This window comes from Leopardus geoffroyi, chromosome D4 (genome assembly GCF_018350155.1).
Source record: "Leopardus geoffroyi isolate Oge1 chromosome D4, O.geoffroyi_Oge1_pat1.0, whole genome shotgun sequence".
In the NCBI taxonomy this organism is placed as follows: Eukaryota; Metazoa; Chordata; class Mammalia; order Carnivora; family Felidae; genus Leopardus; species Leopardus geoffroyi.
The window spans coordinates 43217256-43242699 of NC_059342.1; the positions used below are offsets into that span (position 1 = coordinate 43217256).

The following is a 25444-nucleotide window of genomic DNA, read 5'->3' on the forward strand; positions in this document are numbered from 1 at the left end:
TATGCATTCTCATATCCCCAGCTTATAGACACTAAAATTATATTTGTCTGTTCTTTGTTAAGAATATGAATTCCTTGAAAAAAGAAGCCATGTTTACTTATTTTGTGCCCTAACTTTCCTTAGCTGGTGCTTGACTATCTTAGATAGTAATTTGGAGTTGATCCCCAAAGTATCTAGAAATCTCTTGGGCTGGATAGAATTGAAATTAATCCTGGAGGAAGCAGAAGGAAGGGAAAGGAAGAAGGTGAGAGAAGGAGAGAGGAAAAAGGAAAGGAGAAGAGGAAAGGAAAAAAAGATTTCAAGAATATTGTCATAATAACAATAATATCAATTATTGAGTTCTTGTTAGGTTATTGGTCCCATAGTGCACTTTACAATACAATAGCTCATTCAGTTCTCTCAATCACCATGTGAGGTAAGTACTATTTTACAGGTGTAAAAACTAAGCCTTGAGTTCAGTAACTGACTTAAAATTACCCAGCTAGTGGCCAAACTGGGATTAGATAGTTCACTACCACCCTATTCAAGAATAACTAGTGTGGGGCTCCTGGGTGGCTCAGTGGATTAAGTGTCTGACTCTTGATTTTGGCTCAGGCCATGATCTCACAGTCATGAGATTGAGTCCTGTGTGTGCATGGAGCCTGCTTAAAATTCTCTCTCTGCCTGTCCCCCACTCCTTTCTCTCTCTCTCTCTCTCTCTCTCTCTCTCTCTCAAAAAAAAAAGTAACTAGTGTATGCCTAAATATGCAACACAATGTGTCCCTACATTATCTTCATATTGCAGGGTTCTCCCACAGCAGAGGCTAGGAAGTTAAACTTCTTTTTTTTTTTTTTTTTTTTTAAGAAGTTGAACTTGTTAATGCTGATGAGAAGTTGCATTCATAGCCTGGTGCTAGTCCTTTTAGCATGTCCTGATAACATGTGTTTCACAGGCTAACTTTTTATCTGGCTTCAAATCTGTGTGCTCTTTTCTGATGTTCATCCTTTTTGAAAATTTCTGTTCAGTCCATATATTTGTATAAGGAGTTTCAGGTCATTCTGAAACCATACAGAGTATGAAACTCTGTATTTGGTTTTGTTTTAGGGTAAAATGAGATAGGACAAATAAATATTGCATGATTTTGCCCCAGGAGGAAGAACTGTATGATGTCACGGGCATAGGTTTTGGAATCAGACAGCACCTGTGAACCAGCTGAATGCTGGTTTTGCAACTTGCTGTGTGTCTTTGGATAAATCAACGCGTTGGTGCCTCATTTATTAACTTTGTAAGGAATATCAAAACTAAAAACACTTAGCACGGTGTTCTACATCTAGTAGATGCTAAGTGGCAGCTGCTATTATTTACAATAAATAGAAATATAAAAGAATGTAACTTCTTTAAATATAAGCTATAATTATCATTCAGGTTAGAAAGAGGCTATGAGTTCCCAGGGGCAGAGTTCCTCCATGTCCTCGGAAAGGATGCTACGAAATTGCTTGACCAAATGTAGAGAAGGGAGCTCCCTGACCCCTGGCAGCAGGACAGCGGGACACTGATGCCAGAAGATCAATCTCACGGAAGTATGGCGATTGCACCTGTGCCCCAGGAGCCCCATCATGAGACACATGGCAATCACCAAGAGTCCGGGCAGTCAGAACTCAGAGACAGTGTGTTACTTTGCTAAGCTGAGATTTGAAGAATTTTCTATTACGATGTCCCAGAGCTGTTTTAAGTGTTTCATAAATATTTTCATCCTTATTATGGTGCTATGAGATAGATGATATTATTATCCTGATGTATATTATCCTGAATGTTTCAATGTGCTCATTGAAACCAGCACAGAGAGGTTGAGTAACTTGACTGAGATCACACAGTAACTGGTGGAGTTAGGACTTTAAACCAGACAGGAAAAAAAAAAAAAAAAAAAGAAAGAAAAAAAGAAGGAAAGAAAGAAAGAAAGAAAGAAAATAAACTAGACTGTATGAATTGTTTTCATTGCAGTAACGAATAACATATCGTCATAACTTTTATTTCACCTGGATAAGTTATGTTTAGAGGATGAAAGTTGGAGGCAGAAGAACTTGATTGTTGTTTAACTTTGTATCTTGTGGTCACAAACAGAACCTGATTTCTCCATCTATAAAACGGGAATGATAAAAATGAATGACCTTATTAACAGGAGTGTTAGGAGGATAACGTACTCAAAGGTGCTTTGTGAATTGTGACATGCTATATAAAGGGAAGTATTACTGCTTATAATTTAAGTTTATATTATTCCACCATGTGTGCTTGTGTATGTATGTTGCAAATTCAAATCTGCATTGTGCAAGCATGTAGCAACAGTGTATAAGTTCCTTTTTTTTTCTTTTTGAAATGTTTGTTATGTTTGCTTAAAGTTGGAAAAAAAAATCCTTGTGATAAAAATTCATATAAAATTCATGCCAGACAGACTTGATTGTGATGACTGAGAGAAACCACTTGGGTTTATTATGATGCATTACGTACATCATCGTTAGAAACTTGTCTGTTGTTCTGAATATGGCACATTTATGCATTTTATGTTACTGCTGGAATGTATAGTCTAATGCCTTTTTGTTAGAGAATCAGTACCTATTACTCAGAGATATGCGAGCACTCATTTGAGACCTATTATAAATATTTAGACCATGGAACTGAAACCAAACTCTGTATCCTGATTTAGTAAATAGAACCCAACTTTATAAAGCTATAAGGAAGCCCTGATTAACTTAATTCTTGCATCTAAAAAATAATTACCTGAATTCAATTTAATTATCATAAGCAATTCTAATTAATAGTTTGGTGATCTTTAACAAAGCAAGTTTTAGGGGCACCTGGGTGGCTCAGTCAGTTAAGTGTCTCTCTCTTGAGTTCAGCTCAGGTCATGATCTCACAGTTTGTGAGATTGAGCCCCAGTTCTGGCTCTATGCTGACAGCATGGATTCTCTCTTGGGATTCTCTCTTACCCTCTCTTTCTTCTCCACCGCTCCATCTCTCTTTCTCAAAATAAATAAATAAATAAATAAATAAATAAATAAATAATTTTTTTTAAAAGAAAGCAAATTGTAGCTTTGCTGTTGTAACTTTTTTTTGGTAAGTGTTCTTATTGAGTGATATCTTTGTTCATTTAAATATATTTCCAATTGCTTTTTTTTTTTTTTAATTTTTTTTTTTTAACGTTTATTTATTCTTGAGACAGAGAGAGACAGAGCATGATCAGGGGAGGGTCAGAGAGAGAGGGAGACACAGAATCCGAAACAGGCTCCAGGCTCTGAGCTGTCAGCACAGAGCCCGACGCGGGGCTCGAACCCACGAACTGCGAGATCGTGACCTGAGCCAAAGTCGGACGCCTAGCCGACTGAGCCACCCAGGCGCCCCATTTCCAATTGCTTTTTGCCAGATAATACTGACTTTCTGTCTCTGTTCCTTTCCCTTTGCACTATTTGAGTGACAATAATAATGGATAATTAGTTTTTTGTTTTTTTTTTTTTTTTTTGCTAGTTGGTAATTTTGATGGGAACTACATGGGATGTCTGCCAGCTTTCATGTAGATGGTGGAAAAATTATAACTGCTCTGAATTATCTCTGTGAACCTGTGTCAGTTTCTCTAGGCTGTGGATCCGAAATATGGAAATACCTTGAGAGTGCAGGAAATATGGAAGGACATATATTGGTTTCCACGTCTTATATTTTTGTATCTGTCTCTCTTTAAAGCAAACTCAGTTTTATAAAAATGCTACATTGCAGTCTCATCTCAGGCTTATAAAATAGGCCGTTCGGATACCTTTCTTCTCTTCCCCTTTTCAGCCTCTTTTTCTAAACATAACTACAACCAGGTCACGCCGGTCCTCAAGAATAGGTACATGTACTTTCCAGTTTGCCAGTGGTCCATTTTCTTTCTGTGTCCTTCCTTTCCCTTATATTAAGGCATATATATTTTTAAAGACAAAATCATGACTTATAAAATAAACACGTGAAAGATTTTATATACCTCATTAATTGAGAGGAACCTTAAAATATTACAACTTGGGGGCGCCTGGGTGGCTCAGTCGGTTAAGCATCTGACTTTGGCTCAGCTCATGATCTCACAGCTTGTGAGTTCGAGCCCAGCGAGGGCTGTGTGCTGACAGCTCAGAGCCTGAAGCCTCTTCAGATTCTGTGTCTTTCTCTCTGCCCCTCCCCTGCTCATGCTCTGTCTCTCTCTCTGTCTCAAAAATAAATAAAAACATTAAAAAAAATTTTTTTTAATGTTACAACTTGTTTAAAAGAGAACCCAAAGAATACACATATATAGGCAAGTAGAAATGCTCGGATGAATTTATTAATAGATGCAAAACTAGTCAGTTTTCACTGGGTAATAATCAATTGCATATTCACCCTTACCATTTGCATTTCTGTAGATAAGAATCATTTGCATTACTATCAGTTTTCTATAACTTACAGAGTTGAAAATAACTCCACAAACTGCTCAGATAACCCAGAAGGGTGCATTGGACAGGACGTCCATAGTCTTCTTGCCCATCTTAAATTCTTTCACAATTTCTCCTGACTGTTCCTTAAATATTAATCCAGTGCCGGGCCAGGCACTATGTAACAATGAACTATAGAAGTAAAACCTGCCACCATAGACTTAAAAACCATTTAGAAACAAAGAAACAGAGAACCACAAATATATGATTACATATGTAATATATAACAATGAACTATAGAAGTAAGGCATTATGTAACAATGAACTATAGAAGTAAAACCTGTCACTGTAGAGTTAAAAACCATTTAGAAACCAAGAAACAGAGAACCACAAATATATGATTACATATTGTGGCAAGTGCTATAAAAGGATGGTGAGAGGCAGCGTGCAAAATTACAAGGGAAGTCTGAGGGAGCAATGTTGAAGCCATTTTTAGGATGAGCCAGAGCTGGCTGTGCAGAGACAAAAGGACAACATCCCAGCTTCACAGACTAGTTACATCTCTAGGCTACAGGTCTACACCCTGGAATACTATTTGATGTGTATATATATATATATTATATATATATATTTTATATATATATATATATATATATAATTTAAATTTAAGCAGAGGCTTTTTAAAAAAAGTAAAGAAGTAGGCTCCTACTCTATATTTGAGAGAGAGAGAGAGAATGGGAGAAGGGCAGAGAGAAGGAGACACAGAATCCGAAACAGGCTCCAGGCTCTAAGCTGTCAGCACAGAGCTTGATGCGGGATTCAAACTCACAAACCATGGAGCCATGACCTGAGCCAAAGCTGGTCACTTAACTGACTGAGCCACCCAGCTGCCCTGATGGCCCCACATTTTTAAATACTCTTCAGTTCATCTTTTATTTCTTTTTTTCCAAATCAGTGCAATGTTGATGTCACCAATATTTCTTTATTCCTAAAATATCTTAAACTTTCTAATTACATAGGCTTTTTTTTTTTTTTTTTTTTTTTTTTTTTTTAGAATTAACTTCTAGGTCAGCATTTATTCAAAAAAACTTCTGATCATGACCACCCACATGGTGAAAAACACATTGTTCCCTCTGCCCTCCATATGCAACAACTAAAATAGTTATTTCACAAAGTAACACCCTTAATACCAGGGATATTCTCAGATATTTTCTATTTTGTTTTTCTTTCCTGTTATATTTCATTCTGAAGATGCCAGTCTCATGACCCACTAAATTGATTTCATAAGCCAAAAGGGCAGCCATTTAAAATTTGAAAAGAACTGTTCTAAAACAGAAGTTTTATTTATTTAGCTTCAGGATCTCTGTCATAAAATGTCTTATTAAAAGACAGCAAATGAAATAAAAACTCCTTTAGAATCCTATTCTGAACTTTGTCTTATGGTTCAAGGATTGAGAATCTTTTGATCCTTTTTCTGTGAAGGTGCAGTCTGGATTTCAAAACCAAACATTCAAGTCCACATCACAATTCTATATCCTGAGACCAAATATCTAAACTTGATGTTAAAAAGACTCCTGCTCCCTTTTAAGTTAGCTTAGTTTCCAAGTATTCTGTGTTTATTCAAATGCTTGTGCATTTGGACGTGCCCTTCTGGTCTCCGGTACCGTCTCTACCTGTCATTTCTCTGGATGGCTCCTACTCAATCCTTCACGTTCCAGCCAAGAAGACTTTCCCCGCAAGAATTGGGGCTCCCTTTCTGATGCTTGTTCTGCCCTATGATAATAGCTGTGGCCCTCAGGATCGCCTTAATCTTGTGTCCGAAATCTCAGTGGGCAAGTTGTCTTCCTGCTAAGAATCAAGTTACCTGAAGGTGAGAATCAAATCTGTCTTCTACTATCATGGGAGAGAAGGGTGGGATGAAGGCCTTTTGATCCATCCCTCACATGATTGAAGGGCTTTGAATGGTACCATCCTCAACGAGGAAAACACACTAGAAGAACTGAAAGATGCTCATGTGTATCTGTAGATCTTTGTGTTTTTGCTGGGTCATATGGCCTATAGGGTGCTATACAATAATTTCTCATGTCTTCTGTAAATTCCTACAAATAGCACACTTGTATTATGTCTTCACATTTTTAATTTATGAAATGTGAAGACTTAAAATGTACCACAGTTTTGGCATTATTCTTTCCTCATTTCTTCATTTTTGAAAATAGATGTGGGAGCTTAAAAAAAAAAGTGGGCTGTACCACTGTTCACCTCTCGATGGGGTAACTGTAGATATTATTGAGTAAATGAATGGATGATACACAGATCACATAAGTCTGATGTTGGGCAGGAAGTAAGGATTGGGGCAATAATTAAAAAATTGTTAATTTCACCCTTTTATGACTATATTTCTGTGAGCTGAGGGCATGATTTGACCTCCTGGACCAAGGTTTCTTGTGTGACGTGACTAAATTCCAATTGTGCCTAAGATTTTAAAATTAGTATAGATCATTTTGGGCAAATATATTTATGACTAGCTCATGTTGACAAAGAATCTTCATAGAAGTAGTATTTTACCTATCAGTTTTATCAAATAGCAGATTCATCCTGCTGGTCTTGGCAAAGAGTAGCTTGAAGTGTAATTTAGAAAGTTGTTACCATAATTACCTAGTATAATCTTGTCTTTGTAATTTTATATGGAATAGAAAATACATATGCAAAGTGATTTTAGTCTTTTTAAATATGTGTATAGATCAAAAGTACAAAAGTACACATTTTGGGGGGTTCCTGGGTGGCTCAGTCAGTTAAGTGTCCGACTTCAGTTCGGGTCATGATCTCACGGTTCTTGAGTTCGAGCCCTGCATCAGGCTCTGTACTGACAGCTCAGAGCCTGGAGCCTGCTTCGGATTCTGTGTCTCCCTTTCTCTCTGCCCCTCTCCTGCTCATGCTCTCTCTCTCTCTGTATCTCAAAAATAAATAAAAACATTAAAAAAATTTTTTTAATAAAAAAATTAAATTTTTTTTTATTTTCTATAATATGTAGTTGGAGTTTGAGTTGTCTTCCATCCAAAGGCAAGACAACTGAAATTATATTTTAATTTTGCCTTTTTAATAAAATTTGCAGCTGATGGTCCTAAATGCATGTTCCTTGCCCTTAGAGATGTTGTTATAATGGAATCTCCTATATTTATGCTAACAGGAGTTTAAAACATCAACTAAGCCTGACTTTAAATACTGCAGTATGTGACCATTTGCAAATGTTTTTAAAGGTAAGTGAGTGTTTGATATTTTGGCAGAAATTCTTATACACACATTCACCACACCAGAAATTCATTAATCTGTGTGACTTAAACAAAATAAACAGTAAGCTTGGTTCTTGCCCCGTTGCTCTCCTTGGAATCTATTTAATATCTTTTCCACCTAATTAGATGATCGACTGTTAGACTCCCTGAGCCAGTGACGTTCTTGTTCTCACTCCTTCGAACTTCAGGAAAAAACACATTTACAGTTTCATGATCTTGTTTTGTTGGCGCCCTCATGGTAAGGGACATTTTCAGGGACTGAATTCAAGTTGACATCTGTCAGACACAGGTGTTGCTGGCTAAGCAGTCTTTAAGTCGTAAACTGCCAGCGCCCTCTAGTGTTACTTTCCTCCAGCACTTGACCGCGCTGATGCTTCTGCTCTGAAGAGAAGACGCTTGCGGGAAAGGAGACAGGATAGAACTCTTGGGTCCAGTGCAAAGCATATGAGTGTCTTTTTATTTTCTGCTGCTCCATATCTATAACTAGAACGCGAGAATATTCTGTGTCTTCTTTTTTTTGAATTCTGATAAGCAAAACAGTCCTCACTATGTCTCTGAAGGAACTTAGGGATTTGTAAGATAGCACACCATGGTTGGAGGAAGTTGTACCTGGAAAGAGGTGAAAGACTCTGGGCCTAAAGAAATTTAATTGTAATTTTAAAAATTTACTTAATACATTAGGTAATGTTTTAAGATACACAGTTAGCTCTTAGTGATTTATAGGCTAATTTTTCATGGTCAGATTACCATCCCCTATTTCCTTCTTCTCTAACAACCATATTTCTCTATTGTATTCATCAATCAACCCAGAATCATATTTATGAAGTAGATTTAAACTTTTCCTTTTTTTAAGAGTTGTTTTTTTTTTTTTTTTGAGAGAGAGAGAGAGAGAGAGACAGAGAGAGACAGAGATACCAGGGAAGAGGGGAAGACCGAGAAAGAGAGAAACTTCTTTTTTTTTTTTTTTAAGTTTATTCTGAGAGAGAGGAAGCATGTGTGAGCAAGAGAGGGACAGAGAGACAGGGAGAGAGAGAGAATCCCACAGAGGTTCCATGGAGTCAGCACAGAGCCTGATGCAAGGCTCGAACTCAGGAACCATGAGATCATGACCTGAACCCAAATCAGGAGTCCAACACATAACTGTGGAGGCACCCAGGTGTTCCAAAAGAGACAAAATCTTAAGCGGGCTCCATGCTCAGCACAGCAGGGCTCGATCCCACAACCCTGGGATCATGACCTGAGCCGAAATCAAGAGGCGAATGTTCAACCAACTGAACCACCCAGGTACCACCCCCTTTTTAAAAAATGTTTATTTATGTGTTTTGACAGAAAGCATGAGAGCATGGGGGAGAGGCAGCAAGAGAGGGGGAGAAAATCCCATGCAGGCTCTGCACTGTCAGCATGGGGTCTGAATGTCCCATGACATTCCCATGAACCTTGAGATCATGACCTGAGCTGAAATCAAGAGTCAGACGCTTCACCAACTGAGTCACCCAGGCACTCCCCAAGTTTCCTTTTTTAAATGAAAAATCATGCTAAGTGTAGTTATACTACATATTCTCATAAAAGATATTCCAAAATCAAATATGATTTATTTTCAAATATCTTATTTGAAATTACTTCGGGTGTTTGTTATTAGGATGTGTAGCTTCTAATGTGCTCATAGCAATGACATCCTTTTGAACAATTCAGAGATTATGTTTTTTGGATCTGTTCAAATATGGAACATCTTGATGGAACAAAATTTTGGTGATACCAAAATACACCTCATAGTCACTTTTGGACACCTGATGGCTGGTAGGGCCAACTTTTAATATTATATACTTAATACATAATATTAAAATATTTATACATTTATATAAATATATAAATATTTCTTAAAGTATTTATATTTATATAAATATAAATATTTCTTAAAGTACTTAATATTAAAATAAAAAATACACTAGAGCAGTCATGTGACATCACAATATACCCATAAATGAAGTGAATTACAGTCTTTTGCAGAAATGTATTTTGAATTTGTGCTATCCATGGCCATTTGGTTTGAAATCTTGCTTGCTATTAATAGTGGTTTGTGAAAGTTTTATTCCATAAAACCCCAGAAATATCAGTTTGTTTACTTTATTTGGTAAAGGACTTAAAAATATTTTTAAATATTTTAGAGAAAATGGTTTTACTAAATCAAAAGAAACTAAAAAGCAATACAACAAAAGTGGCATTCCATGAAATGTCATGAACCACTATAAAGGGGAAGATTTATGTATATGTAACCCTAAAACTAATTTTTAGAGACATTATTTTCTGACTATCGTGGATCAAGGGATAGTCTTGACTGAAAGATTTTAACAAACTGAGCAACATACTGCTGTTTTTGGTTTTCTTTATAATAACTCTGCATTGAAAAATTTGAAAGAAGAAAACTTAAATGCTTTTTGGGTATAAATATTGCTTCAAGAAATAGTGGAAGTTAAATATGAGATGGTGGCTTGCCTGATGAGATTAAAATATTGTTCTGTTTTCTACAAAAATAAAAAAAATTGTGACTCCATTAAGTAATTAAACATTAAATTTGAACATTAAAGTAATACTAAGGGGCCATTTTAATTGGTTTTTCTTTAAGAATTTTATTGACAATTCTAGTAGTTATTGCCTCAAAAAACTTATCTAATTAAAATTAATGACAAAATATAAGAACTATGAGAGATCATCTAATTTAGCATTGTTGTCAATGTAAGAAAATCTATGTGAAAATCTTAACCATTATAACCATTATTTTACAAAACGAAAGCAAGGAAAATTAAATGTTATGGGCTAGACATACTATCCATGAATTATGTATGTGTTTATTTTATGATTTATCTAAGTATTGCTGGTCTATCAATCGAGCCCTGAGACATACACGGTGGTAACAAACATTAGCCATCTTTGATGGTCACTGGTTATCATTCATGAAAACCCATAGCTCTACCCTCTTTCAATGTTATTGTCTTGGGGGTTTATTCATCAAGGTGGGAAGGTATAGTATTTTATTTAATGGTTTATTAGCTTGATTTATAACTTGTAACTATTGGGATTTGTAGTGTGAGAAGCCCCCATGTGTTCCCTTGTTCCTGCTCTTGCAGTTGCTAGGGTTGACCTGCAGAGGGAGCTTCTGGGCACCACCCCAAGGCAAGGGCACCAGCAGCAGCTGTCCCCACTGAGAACTCTCATTTGTTCACATCAGTCAGGTCAGCTGCCTCAAGAGTGAGACACCGAAGGTCAGTTTTGTCAATTCGCTGTTATGTTCAGGGTTGTGAATCCTCTCCTTCCTGACTGAGTCATTCCTGGGAACAGAGTTAGGATCTCAAACTTTCATATATACTGGGAAAGACTCTGTGATAAAGTCTGTCATAGCTCCTTTTATAACACCACTACTTCTGCTAAGACATCTTAGTTTATGTTTAAATAATTTTTTCCACACATTTCATTGGTAACTTGAACCAAGATATTTCTCTTTTTAATAAAACGATCCTCAATACAACTGCATTAAGAAAAATACTTGGCTTATGCTAAGTGAAAAAATGAGATCCAACATTTGTTGTTCCTTTTCAGGACTCCTTACACACCCTCAGGTGTGCCCTGTTTTGGAGAACAAGGTTGACTTTACGGTTGAAGCAATAGCATGAGGCGTAGTTACACAGTGTTTCATATTAAGCAACTTGCAGGTATGGCTGGAAGTAGAAATTCTGCCAGCTTATAGCTGTTAATTGGACAGCTTTCATCAAGACTAATTTTTTTTACACTCGCATTGTACGCCTCCAAAAGAAACACATGTAAGAGTATTAACAAGAGAAGAATTTAGGCATGAGATACAAGGGGAGCCAACACCACCCCGTTTAGAAGGTTGGCGGCAACATCAAGCTCACTGACAGGTAAGCCCCTGAAGCGAAGACAGTGAAGGCAGGACGAGCCAGCACTTTCCCAGACCGATTTGAGCATGCAGCAGGAACAAGTTACTTATGGCCTCAGGTAGTAATCCTTCCTGACTTCCTTTTTTGTTTTTCTTTCAAGAAGACTAGCGTTTCATAATTCTCTTGCTTTTCCCTTTAGTCTTTTATCACTCTCTTCTACCCTACCCTCTTGATGAATAATGAATCCAGATATTAATATTTTTGTTAATTTCAATTTTTTATTCAAATTTTAGATTATGTAGTAGAGCATGGGAGTTCAGAGCAAGAATGCTGGAATCACACTGGCTTTGTTCACACTTGGCTTTATCCTCTATTAGCTGGGTGGCCAGATTTGGTCTCCACTTTCTCAAGTTTTTAAAAAAAAATTTTTTTAATGTTTATTTATTTTTGAGACAGAGAGAGACAGAGCATGAACAGGGGAGTGGCAGAGAGAGAGGGAGACACAGAATCTGAAACAGGCTCCAGGCTCTGAGCTGTCAGCACAGAGCCCGACACGGGGCTTGAACTCACGGACCTTGAGATCATGACCTGAGCCGAAGTCGGACGCTTAACCGACTGAGCCATCCAGGCACCCCATCACTTTCTCAAGTTTAAAATGGGAGTACTATTAGTGCCACCTCATTAGGTTGTTGAGAGTTGAGATAGGGCTTTAGGAAATCCAGTAGAAATCCAAGTAGAGAATAACAGACATTTGCTCTAGATAGATGATTAAGGAAGTCTCTCTAGGGAAATGGCATTTAATCTGGACCTTAAAGAAAGAGAGAAGGGTCCAATTAGGACATCTGTCCTGAGAGGCATTCATGTCACACTGTCTGTTTTTAGTTGTTGTTGTTTATTTTCCCAATTAGAAAGACATTCATTGAGCTCCACGATAATGATAGCTATTAAGGTGCTTTCACGTATTGTGTCTTTATACCACTTGTTCTTCATCACAGCCCTGTGAAGTTAGATGAGGAAACAGGCTCAGAGAAGTTCATTGTTTAGCTCATGTGTTGTTTCTAGGACATCACCATGGCTCTTCTTCCTGGGCGCTTCTCATGCAAATGGTTCTTGTAGCTCTGAGGGAATAGCACCACCCTCACTCTTCTCCCCACCATCTCTTGCTCTAGAAATCTTAGGATCTTGGATTTCTTGCTTTCTAGAACATGAAAGCCTTGCGCTTTTCAAAAGACTTAGCTAGTTGATCTCCATTTCCCTACTTCTTACCACCATGTATCTCTAATGAGATGTGTGGACAGTCATAGACACGACTGGGGATGTCTAAAATGTAGTGTTGGTTCATATGCATTCACCTTTGGCTCTCTTGCCCCATCAGCTCTCCTGTTAATTACAAAAGTCATTTGCATCTGACTTTTTGGTCATTGTGCCCCATGGATTTGGGCTTCACTAGAAAAAGTGGGATTTCCAGAAAAAATGTGGCTGATGGCTGAATTCTTCACCAGTGAAAAACTTCACTCACTTTTTAAAATAGTTGTTTGTTTCTTTGTTTGTTCTGGGGGAGGAGGGGAATCAGAGAGAGAGGGAGAGAGTGGATCCCAAGCAAGCTCTGGCTGTTAGCTCAGAGCCCAGTGTAGAGGTCGATCTCATGAACTGTGAGATCGTGACCTGAAACCCCTTCTCTCCTAAATAGAATTGGCTAAACACTATTTGTTTTTTTGTTGTTGTTGTTGTTGTTGTTGTTTTGTGCATATGGACTCATGGTTATCAATACAAATATCAGCTATTGTATTGAATCAAATACAGTGAAGTTAGGAGTGTCTGGGTGGCTCAATCAGTTGAACGTCTGACTTCAGCTCAAGTCATTATCTCATGGTTCATGAGTTCGAGCTCCACACCAGGCTCTCTGCTGTCAGCACAGAGCCCGCCTCAGATCCTCTGTCCCCATCTCTCTCTGCCCCTCCCCCACTCATGCTCTCTCTCTAAAATAAATAAACATTAAAAAAAATGCAGTGATGCACCCAATACATAGTAAGTGCACAGTAAATGGCAGTTGGATTAATGATAGTCTCAAGGTTGGTTTATTTACATAAAGCTACTTTTCCTATATTTAATGACCTATATTTCTATGATTTTTGTCCGTGTGTGCCCCATCTATGGAGACTGCCCTCTTGGGCCAGCAAAAGGAAAGGGAGAGCATTATACCCAGCAAGCTGAAGAGACCCCATCAGAATTCCTGTCAACTGACAAAGGGCGCTAGGGAGATGGAGCTTCTCCCTTTCTGAAATCATGGTCCAGAAAGCAATACTGTTAAAAGAACTCAGTTAAACAATTGCATTATTTATTATTATCATAGAATTGATCAGTGAGTGGCAAAAAGGAAAACTTTTTTTAAAGTTTGGAGTAGACTCATGCTGTCAGGCTTTAAAGTATGTTTTATATTTAATTTAAGTTCTCCAATTTCATTACATCATTTTTTATAGTATTTATTAACTTCTCAGACCTTCCTCTAAAGTCGAATACCTAGGGCATAAGTGACCATGCTTCTAATTGTTGCCTCATTTGCATATGTGTTTTCTTATTTTAATACTATTACCATAGGTGGGTGTGGAGTGCATGACTGATCACATGTCCACTATTGAACCCTGGATACAGTTGGCAATCTTATAACCTACTTTTTTCATTTAATGATGTATGACATAAGACTAATACCATATAATTATTTTAATAAGCATATACCATTCTGTCATATTGGTGTTTTGTGATTTATTTTTCATTCTTTTTTTTTGTTGAAATTTTCCCCAATATTTTACTATCACAAATACCTCATTATGAACATCTTCATGAATAAAGCCTTTTCTAAGTTTCCCATCATTTTAAAGTACATAAATCTGTTCCTATAAACTACTCACTTGCCGTTTCTTAAACTGCCCTGGGATAGGAAACCTGATAAATAAGCTTGTTAGAAGTAAACCTAAGGGGTACCTGGGTGGCCCAGTCAGTTAAGGGTCTGACTTTGGCTCAGGTCATGATCTCACGGTTCGTGAGTTCGAGCCCCGCATCGGGCTCTGTGCTGACAGCTCAGAGCCTGGAGCCTGTTTCTGTGTCTCCCTCTTTTTCTCTGCCCCTCCTCCTCTCAAGCTTTGTCTCTCTCTCTCAAAAATAATAAAATAAACATTACAAATTTAAAAGATAAAGTAAACCTAAGTTAACAGTCAATAGGCTCTGAAGAAATATGAAGTCCTCGGACACTGTGACATTTGATGTCACAAGAGCCTATTGTTTCCCATCCCCCCACCCCTACTCCCCAGCCCCAGCTCCCACCCCTGCTTCCATGATGGTCCAGGCGTTGAGTGTGTCTTAATAGATGCCTTCTCCCAAAATGAGGCACCAAATTTCTGGAGACCTGGCTGAAAAGCAAAAGACATTTTGTAGCTCGAATTGTTAACATAGTTTGGAAGAAGCATAGACATAAAGTAAAACCTCATTCATGACAATCCATTGAGTCATTATTTTTACATCGTTATGCTAGGGAAAAACTCACGTTTTCCTAACAAGTTTCTCTGTAATAGAAATAAATAATGTGAGTCTTTTTAAAACTTGATGTTTACAAAAAATACATATTTATCCATTAGATATATCTTCATTAAAAACTTTCTACAAGGTAATTTCTTGTTAGCACAGTGTGAATTATTCTTTATATTTGAAAACCATAAATCACGTTTTTCTAAAATATTAAAAAATGCTGAACCATGATCCATTCAGGTGATCCTCAATTATCTTAATTACTGAGTTTCTATAATACTAGCTCAGTAGAAATATTGCTTTGTTTAGAAACATTTTTAATAATGCTAAGGATGATTAATGAAGAAAAGACAAAAATTGAGTTTGGCTCCTGGGCAGTTGAAATGATTATTTTGCATAGTTTAGCTAAAATCCCTAGACAATTAGTTTGCTTTATTCTTGCCTAAGGTATATGTGAAAATATATATTTGTGAATTGAAGGCGTATTATTCAGTTATGTTTATGTCTGATCTCTCCTTTTCTCTTTGTAATTATATACTCGTAATTATTTACTATGGGTGCTGATTTTACGGTAAAATTTATGTTTCAGGAATAAAGGTTTATGTTTGATAGGCACCCAGCTATGTTTTCTGTAGTTGTGCCTGCCTCTTATAAAGAGACTGGTAGTGGGGTCAAAGTAACAGCAGAAAGCTAAAGAGAATGTCTTTTTTTTTTTTTTTTTTTCCTGTGGTTGACCTACAAAATTATATTAGTTTCAGGTGGACAACATAATGATTTGACACACATTGGGAAATGATCACGACCGTAAATCTAGTCACTATCTGCCTCCATGCAAAGTTGTTACAATGTCATTGTCTATATTCCCTGTGCTGCACATTATATATCCATGACCCATTTATTTTATAACTGGAAGTTCGTGCCTTTGGATCCCCTTCGCCTATTTCACCCATCCCCCATCCCACTCCCCTGTGAAACAACCAGTTTGTTGTCTGTATTTATGAGTCTGTTACTGTTTTGTTCATCTTTTTATATTCCACATATAATGAAATTATATAGTATTTGTGTTTTTCTGTGTGATGTTTTTTTTTTCACTTAGCATGGTTGTTACTGTTTCTGTTTCCTCCAATTGCTCTTTGGTTCATCCTCCTCATGCTTTCTACCAGCTAAGGGTCTTCTCCATCTTTCCTAGATGGTTGCAATCATATCTTGATTAGTCTTTGGTTTCAAGAGGCTTCCGTCTATGTCTGGACATTTTTATTTCTATTCTTTCTTCTCAGGATGCTAACCATGTCTCTCCCCTGTTTGTTAAGTCTGCACCAGCCTTAGCATAGCATTTGAAACTCTTCTCATTCAGCCATCACCATCTTTCCAGATTTATCTCCTCCTGCTCAGTTTATCCATAGGGTCAACTTAACCACCGGGTGTAATAGTGCAGTGCCAGGACCCAAGATGCTCTTAGGGGTTCATGAAAGTATTGTAATTTTAATGTATTTTAAAATTAGAAGGAAGAAGTGAATATAATGGTAATAACAGTCATGAATTCAGCCTGAATACATTTAGCTTTATACCAACACAGTTGTAAAATATCATTTTTAATATGGTTTTTAATGGAGGAATGGGCCCACAAATGCAAAGGGCCTAAGGCCATGGAAGTAATAATGCACCCCTGCTTGCATACATTAAATTCTGGCCCCATTAGATTTCTCATTGGTCCTCACACACCTTTCATGCTTCCTTGTTTTCATCACTGTTATTCTCTTTACCTAGAAGTCATATCCAGATTCTAACCCATCCAGTTTTTCCTAAGAAAACAATACCCATGGGGCGCCTGGGTGGCGCAGTCGGTTAAGCGTCCGACTTCAGCCAGGTCACGATCTCGCGGTCCGGGAGTTCGAGCCCCGCGTCAGGCTCTGGGCTGATGGCTCAGAGCCTGGAGCCTGTTTCCGATTCTGTGTCTCCCTCTCTCTCTGCCCCTCCCCCGTTCATGCTCTGTCTCTCTCTGTCCCAAAAATAAATAAACGTTGAAAAAAAATTAAAAAAAAAAAAAAAGAAAGAAAACGATACCCATACTTAAAAGCACAAAATAGCGGGGGCGCCTGAATGGCTCAGTCGGTTCAGCGTTCGGCTTGGGTTCAGGTTGTGATCGCGTGGTTTGTGGGTTTGAGCCCCACGTCAGGCTCTATGCTGACAGCTTGGAGCCTGGAGCCTGGAGCCTGCTTTGGAATCTGTGTCTCCCTGTCTCTTTGCCCCTCCCCTGCTCACACTCTGTCTCTCTCTGTCTCTCAAAAATGAATAAGCATTTTTTTAAAAAGCACAAAATAGCTATTTTTCTCTCATTTTCCCTACCCCTCGTCTGTTTTATGCCTATCCTAAATCACAAATTTTACATTGTCATCCATTTTTAAACTCAGCAGTGATTTATTGAACACCTACTATGTATCAGGCATTATACAAGAGGAGTCTAGGAGGAATCAAACCTCCAATTCTCAGTGGATTCTCATCTTAATGAGAGCGAATATATAGGAAAGCAATTAATTATTAGATGATCATATGATAACGCTGTAGTAGAGGTATGTTCAGGGTGTCCTCCCATGTTGTGTGCAGATTGTAAACTCAATAGAGGTAAGCCTCTCTTACTCATTCATGTGGCAATGGTCTTTAACCTAGAAATAAGTTGTTCCAAGTTATTTTTAAGCCCATAGCTCACTTACCTAGGCCCAACCCTATGCAAGGTGGCAGTCTATTCCATAAATGGGAAGCAACTGTGCCTGTATGTTTAACCTCTGTGTCTTTTTCATGTAGGAGTTTATGCCTAAAATACTCTTTAGGTTCTTGGCTGCCTCTTAAAGACTTAGCTTGCAAGTGTCCTTGAAACCTTCCCTAACACCCCAGAGAGCACTGATCACTCTATCTCCTCCATTGCCACAGCATGTTTATATGGAATGGATTATATAATAAAATACGTTATAATTGTTTTAGAATGAGGCAGTAAAAGGTGTGGTTGGTAACTCCTTGACAGTTCTGTGTCTTCTTTCATTTTTAAATCATTTTAAATCACAGAGCCTGGCCTATAGACAGGGATCAAGGCATGTTGATTAAGTAAGTTACTGAAAGAATAATGAAATCAGTTTTTGGAACTCAGAGCATATTTTTCCATTTTACCATAGAAGCGTTGTTCAAGGAGTCAACTCTTCCAGTCCAGTTTACAAATGACTAAACAATAACACCACTGAAATAAAATCCAAAAGTCATGCTCCACCTAAATACCATGGATTGGGTAACAATATATCCATGTAGAAGTTACTAAAAATATCAGTGAAGGATACAACAAATCTTTCTTTCTTAGAAAGAGGATGTTGTCTTCAGCTCTTGCTGCCTGGTGGAAATAGGAAAAAAGTCTTCCAGACCTTAAGGTTTGATGATGGTACATGTGTGGCTTGTATTCCAAACTCTAGAAAGGTTGGCTATAGGCACATGATATAAATGGACCAAAAAACAGGGCCTTGAGGAAGGAGGAAATGGTAAGACTAGAGACTCCTTTATTTACAAAAAAAAAAAAAAAAAAAAAATCCTGTCCCCAACCCTCACTCCCACTCTTGACCAATGCAAAACCCAAGTCCTCTTAGTCTGCTTGAACCTTTGTTCTTACATAAAGGCAAATTCTATTCCTTCTATTTTCTCTCTTGGGAAACAGATGTAGTGTTGGAATTGAATAGTCCCGTTTTTATTCTTCTGTTATTCCCTTAAGCTTAAATCATTGGCTTTGAACAACAAGGGTTTGCTTCCTTACTGGGCTACTTCCTTGATCTTGGCATAATAAACAACCACCTTTGAGTATTTTTAGCCTTTTTTTTTTTTTTTTTTTTTTTTTTTTTTGCAAATCTTAGCCATCCTTTTGTGTTTCTAGGTCCTTGTCTATTTAATACATTCATCCATGATTATCTATCCCCCTTTCTGTCTTTGTAACGGGCCTTTTTGTGTTTAAATTTACCACTGCTCTGGGGTGCCTGGATGGCTCAGTTGGTTGAGCGTCCAACTTCAGCTCAGGTCATGATCTCACAGTCTGTGAGTTCGAGCCCTGTGTCGGGCTCTGTGCTGACAGCTCAGAGCCTGGAACTTGCTTCAGATTCTGTGTCTCCCTCCCTCTCTGCCCCTCCCTTGCTCACGCTCTGTCTCTCTCTGTCTCAAAAATAAGTAAAAACATTTAAAAAATAATAAATTTATCACTGCCTCCCTACCAGTATGTAGTGGTTGACCTCATCACCAGAGAGATATCTTTCATGGCATACCTATTAGATGCCATTGCTTTACAGATTGTTTTAAATGTACCATCTCATTTAATCCTCACTTCAAAGCACAAAAAAATTGTTACTTTCTTGGACAAATCTCAATTTTCCCTCCAAGCCTTCCCTAGTACCTCATCTGCTTTTTGTATGTATATATGTATGTATATATGTGTATATGTATCTATTTATTTTTCTTGAATTATAATTGACATATAAATTATATTAGTTACAGGTGCATAACATGATTCATTGTTTGTATATATTATAAAACGATCACCACAATATGTCTAGTTATCCATCACCACACAGTTACAATTTTTTTTTCTTGTGATGAGAACTTTTAAGGCTCTCTAAGCAACTTTCAAATATACAGTATAGTATTATTAACTATAGTCACAAGGCTGTACATTATATCCCTAGGACTTATTTATTTTGTAACTGGGAGTTTGTACTTTTTGACCTCCCATCTGCTTTACATTCTTCTCAAGCTCTTACAATATTCTGCATTGTCATCTGGCTCTGTAATGTCTTCCAGATCTTAACACTTCATATGGTCTGAATCTCCATGTCTAGAGAAGTTGTTTATGGGCACACATGAATAGAAGGACCAGGACTAACTCCAGGGCTTTGGGAAGGAGTAGCTGATGGATACCTGAGCCTCCATTTGGTTTACACCCCCATTTTTCTTCTCCATGCCAAGGGCAAATACTGTCACCCTTAATGAAACTTCCCAGAGATAGTGTTGTCTCTGTAGAGTTCAGAATAATAGTTGGAAGCTGACTGGGAGAGAAGTGGAGAAAGGGCCTCTTCAGGCAAAGAACAATGTAAGGAAAGATCTGGAAGCCAGACAGATAATGGAATACTTAAGGAGCTGCCCTCACATGACAGGAACATAGAATCCAAAGGGGAAAATGGAGATGAATAGTGTCCTGGCACATAATGGGTGCTCAATAAGTATGAAAATATGGACATATGAGTGAGACTTAAGGGAGAGGATGTACCAAAAAATCCATCTTCCCTAAAATCTGGAGAGGAGTTATTGCAAGAGGGATCCACAGAGCCATATGTATATTACGTGTCATCTGTAGCCTGGAAGGATAATATGGAATGTTTCAAACATATATTCACTACTTTTTTGTCAAACAGTATTTTGATTAGTTCATAAAACACAAATTCAAATAAAAGGATTACTGAACTTGTGGTAACCTTTTGTCATAAATTTTAGGCAATAGATGTTAAAATTATGTCTATTCTCCTGAAAGTGACTGGGAACATAGTTTGTACTAAATTAGAGTTGAAAGGCTGAAATTTACCAATCTGTTGAAGTAACTTCCTCCTAAACGTAGTTTGTTGAGAGGTTTTATGATGAAGAGGTTTTGAATTTTGTCAAGTGCCTTTTCTGCATCTGTTGAGATAATTGTGTGGTTTTTATCTTTCAATATGTTAATGTGGTATATCATACCAATTGATTTTTGTATGTTGATGAAATTCACTAATCCGGAATACACATTTATGTCTCATACTCTCCTTCTCTGAGACATTTTCCTAGTCTCCAACCAGGCACCATTTGTCAATTTTGTTTAACTGTTAGTGTACCACTTCCTTTCTTGGACCTTCTCACCAGACTGAGCAAAGCTTCCTTACACCAGACTTCCCAGCACCACCTCTACCAGTCTTGATGTCTTTTTTATTTGTAACCCCAGGCAATTTTTCTGCTTTTCCTTCAGGAGAACTACTTGGAAATAACCACTTCCCACTCTGCCTGCTGTCTACTCCTCTATACCCTTTCATACCAAACCTTCCAAACATGTTCTGTATCACGATTTCCGTTTTTATCCATCCCTTCCTCCCTTAAACTCATTTTAGTCAGGCTTTCATCCTCACCATTCCACCAAAACTATCCTTGTCAAGGTCACCCACCGGTGGTTTCCACATTGTTACGCCTCATGGCCAATTGCATATTCTGTGACCTGGCAGTAGCATTTGACCTGTTGACCAATATCCTTCCTCCAAGGAATCCTTTTGAACTTGGCTTCCAGGACAACCATTCTCTTGGTTTTCTTTCTGCTTCCCTGGCTGTTCTTCCTAAGTTTCTTTCGCTTGTTTCTTCTCACATCCAGGTCTCAAAACTTGGATTACTTCTTTATCTACATGCGTACTTTTGGGATCTCAGCCAGTCTCATGGCTTTAGATATGATTAATACGCTGAAACACTTGCTCTGAACCTCTCCCCTAAATTCCAAACTGGTGTACCCACCTGCCTACCTGATAGCTCCACTTGGATAGCTACTAGAGATCTCCAGCTGAACTTAATTGAACTCCTGACCTTCTCCCTATGCCAGTTTGTAGCCACTCTATTCAAAACCCTTCAAGTCATATTTGACTCATCTTGGCCAGGCCTACAGCAACTCCTATTGGTTCTACCTTCAAAATGTATCCTAAATCTTGCCACCTTTACCCACACCACTACCACTGTGATCTAACCCAAGAGCACCTCTGTAAAGAGGCAATAGTCTCCTAATGGGTTTCTGTGCTTCTACCCTTACCTTTGCCCCTGAAGCTTGTTTTCAGGACAGTAGCCATAGTGTAACAGAGTGATGTTGTCAAAACGCGAGTCAGGTCACGTCACCCCTTGGCTCTTGATTTCACTCTAAGTTAGAAGTTAGAAGCCATAGTTGCAACAGTGGCCATAGGGCTCTGTGGAAGCCAGTCTCCTGTTTCCTCCCTGACTTTTTTCCCTTCTATTCTTTTCCAGCTCACTCTGCTCTAGCCATACCAGTTTCTTTTTAATATTCCCCAAATATGTCTTCTTGGTCCTTTATACTGGCTGTTCCTCTACTTGGGCTACTCTTCCCCAGATATCCTCATTGTTTGCCCCTTTGCCCAATTCCAATCCTCTTTGGTAGGTTGCCTTTTTGACTTTTTGGCCTTCTCTGACTGCCATATTTAAATCACAACTTCCTATTCTGGGCTGTAACTGTCCATCTCCTTCTCCGTTGCTTGTTTTATATTTCTCCATTTACCACTTCTATAGACCTTATTCAGTTATCTTGTTTATTCCACGAAGGTATTATGTTGGTTCTTTTTTTTCATTGCTGCATGTGTAGGGCACAGAAAAATGCCTAGTGCCCAGTTGAAGCTCGCTCAATATTTTTTTTTTAATTTTTTTTCAACGTTTTTATTTATTTTTTGGGACAGAGAGAGACAGAGCATGAACGGGGGAGGGGCAGAGAGAGAGGGAGACACAGAATCGGAAACAGGCTCCAGGCTCTGAGCCATCAGCCCAGAGCCTGACGCGGGGCTCGAACTCACGGACCGCGAGATCGTGACCTGGCTGAAGCCGGACGCTTAACCGACTGCGCCACCCAGGCGCCCCTCGCTCAATATTTTTTGACCGAATGAATGAATTGGACAGAATACATATTTATAGTCAGACTTCTAGGGTTTGTTTGGCTCACTCACATTCCTACTATTTCCACTCTGAGTCATCCTGTCTAATAGAATGTTTGGGTCACCAGGGCTATCTTTCTTTCTGAGTTTATATGACAGCAGTGTCACTATTATCTCAGTGCTTTTTGCCATCTATATTTAGAGAAACAGCATCTTGCTTAAGTATACAGTAACTGTTAGAAAGGCCAGTGTGGTTACAGAGAAAAACTGCTTTCGTATTTCAGTATATTAACATATTTTATAAACAGAATATATTCATCTCCTCTGGAAAGTTTTGGTTAGCACTAGAGTTTGGTAGACTAGAGGTGGATTATGACAGGTAAATTTTTATGGTATTTTATAATTCCCAAAAGACAAAGGTAGGGCGGTCATTATTATCACCATCTCTGTTTCTCATCCAAGGAAACTCTGCTAGATTTCCCTTTGTTGCACAGAGAGCTTGTCAGTACTGAAATTAAAACAATAGCTTCAGACTGCAGAAACCATGTATTTACAGAATAAGATAATAAGAACCGCCTTAGATTGCAGCGCGCGTGCGCGCGCGCGCACGCACACACACACACACACACACACACACACACACACACACACACAGGTTCGCTTACCCAGAGAGCACCTTTTTCTTTTACCCTGACTTCTTTCTTCTATATTTTAGCATAAGATAAAATTTCTTTTCTAGCATCAAGGTAATATTCATGGTAGAGAAATTGGAAAATACAGAAATATGAAAAATAAGGTAACCTCTCACTCCATAAGTAAGAGGTAATAGCCGTAAATATGTTGGTGAATTTTGTCTTTATTTATAGGTCTGCATCATAAGATTGATTTAAATAAAATTAGGATCATACTGTGAGTCTACATAGTTATGGTGCTTTTCAAGAGAATTAAAAGATACCTTACTTACAGACTCATTCATTCATTCAATAAACTGGGGACCCGTTGTATGCCAGGAACTTTTCTAGACACTGGGTTTGAAAGCCTACAAAATTGTGAGGCGAGACAGACAGCAAACAAAGAGATAAAACATTATGAGATGTGAACTGCTATAAAGAAAATGAACAAGGAACAATGAGAGAGGGAAAACAGCCCTTAAGAATCTCATGAGAAAGGATGATGTAAGAGAGAAGCCATCAATCCCTACAGGCTGGGAAGTAGGCCGTTATGGGACACACTAGGGCAATAGCACTCCCAAAAGAGGGAGTAGCACAAGAGACTGAGAAAGGTCCATATGGCACTGGATGGCCAGTGACAGGAAGAGTGGTTTGCCATGGCATTTTATTCTACAATTTAGGAGAAATCCTTGAAATCTGTTAAGAATGGAAATGAAATGCCCCCAATGAATGCTTTTAAAACTGTACTTGATGGTGACGGGCAGAAACGAGAAGACCCATTAATGGCACTAATGATTTGGAACAGGCTGGTGGCAAGGTAGATGGAGAGAAATGGACAGATCTGAGAAATATCTCACAGGTGGAGAGGACACGACTTGCTGAAGTGTTGAAAGTGGAAGGTGTGTGAGAAAAAGGAAGGAAACAAAAATGACTCCTACATTTCTGGCAAGAGCACCTGGGTGTCTGGTGGGCTGGTGATGCCATTTACTGAACTGGGGAAATCTAGGAGAAAAACATGTTGGCAGGAGAAGGAGTGTGAGAGGGGGTGTAAGATGAATCAGGAGTTTAGTTTGAAACCTGTTAAATTTGAGATATTTGGAAGACATCCAAACAGAGATGTCAGAGAGGCAGTCGGATGGTAGCAGCTGAACATAGAAGTAGAAAAGGAGGAAAATGACATTTCTTGGGCATCTTCAAGTCTTAGATACTGTGTATATGTGGGTTAGTACTTCCCACACATAAGTAAACCTATTTGATAGAGAAACTAAACATCGGTGTGCTCCTAAAATGTAAACAGTGTAAGTACAAGGCCAAGACTTGATTCCCACTTTGCCTGGCTTCAGTTTCCATGTACCAAGACTGACAGTCCTTCTCATTTGATTTAATGTTTAAGTGAGCTAGACTTGGCTGAATGAACATTCAATTAACCACACTCTAGTAGTATTTAAGAATATAGCATCGCACTTACTCATTTAATACAGCGAAGTATAAAATGTTTGCCTGTACACAATTTAGAAATAGGTTTGTCCTCAGGCAATCCCACCATTGCCCCTTCCCAGTCTTCTATGAAAGGTGTCAGACATGTTGCCACAATAGCTCAAGTGCCAAATATTCCATGGAGCATATTTTTAAATAAATGTTTTATTTTTGCATAGTTTTAGATTCATGAAAACATTGCAAAGTTAGTACAGAGTTTCCATATATCTCACACCTAAATTACCCTGTGGCCAACACATTATATTACTATGGGGTACATTTGCCATAAATAAGAAACCAATGTTAGTCCATTATTACTAATTAAATTCTTAACATTATTCAGATCTCCCAAGTTTTCCCCTAATACCTTTTATTGGTCTAGAATCCCATCCAGGATACTACATTATATTGAGTTATCATGTATCCTTAGGACGCTCTTGGCTCTGAGAGGTTCTCAGACTTTACTTGTTTTTCATGACCTTGACAGTATTTGGTACCTAGTCAGGTGT

General features: G+C 38.1%; 1 protein-coding gene and 1 long non-coding RNA gene across 7 annotated transcripts in view; one reads left to right on the forward strand and one right to left on the reverse strand.

The window, feature by feature from the left end:
* The window catches only part of ADAMTSL1 (ADAMTS like 1), an 884660-nt gene that overhangs the window by 281858 nt on the left and 577358 nt on the right, over positions 1-25444 (forward strand). The window lies entirely within an intron of this gene.
* On the reverse strand, positions 20148-23818 carry LOC123592573. Its single transcript, XR_006709842.1, has 3 exons — positions 23095-23818; positions 22729-22732; positions 20148-21687 (listed from the first exon to the last, which is right to left on the reverse strand). It is a non-coding gene; the product is annotated as an uncharacterized LOC123592573 (long non-coding RNA).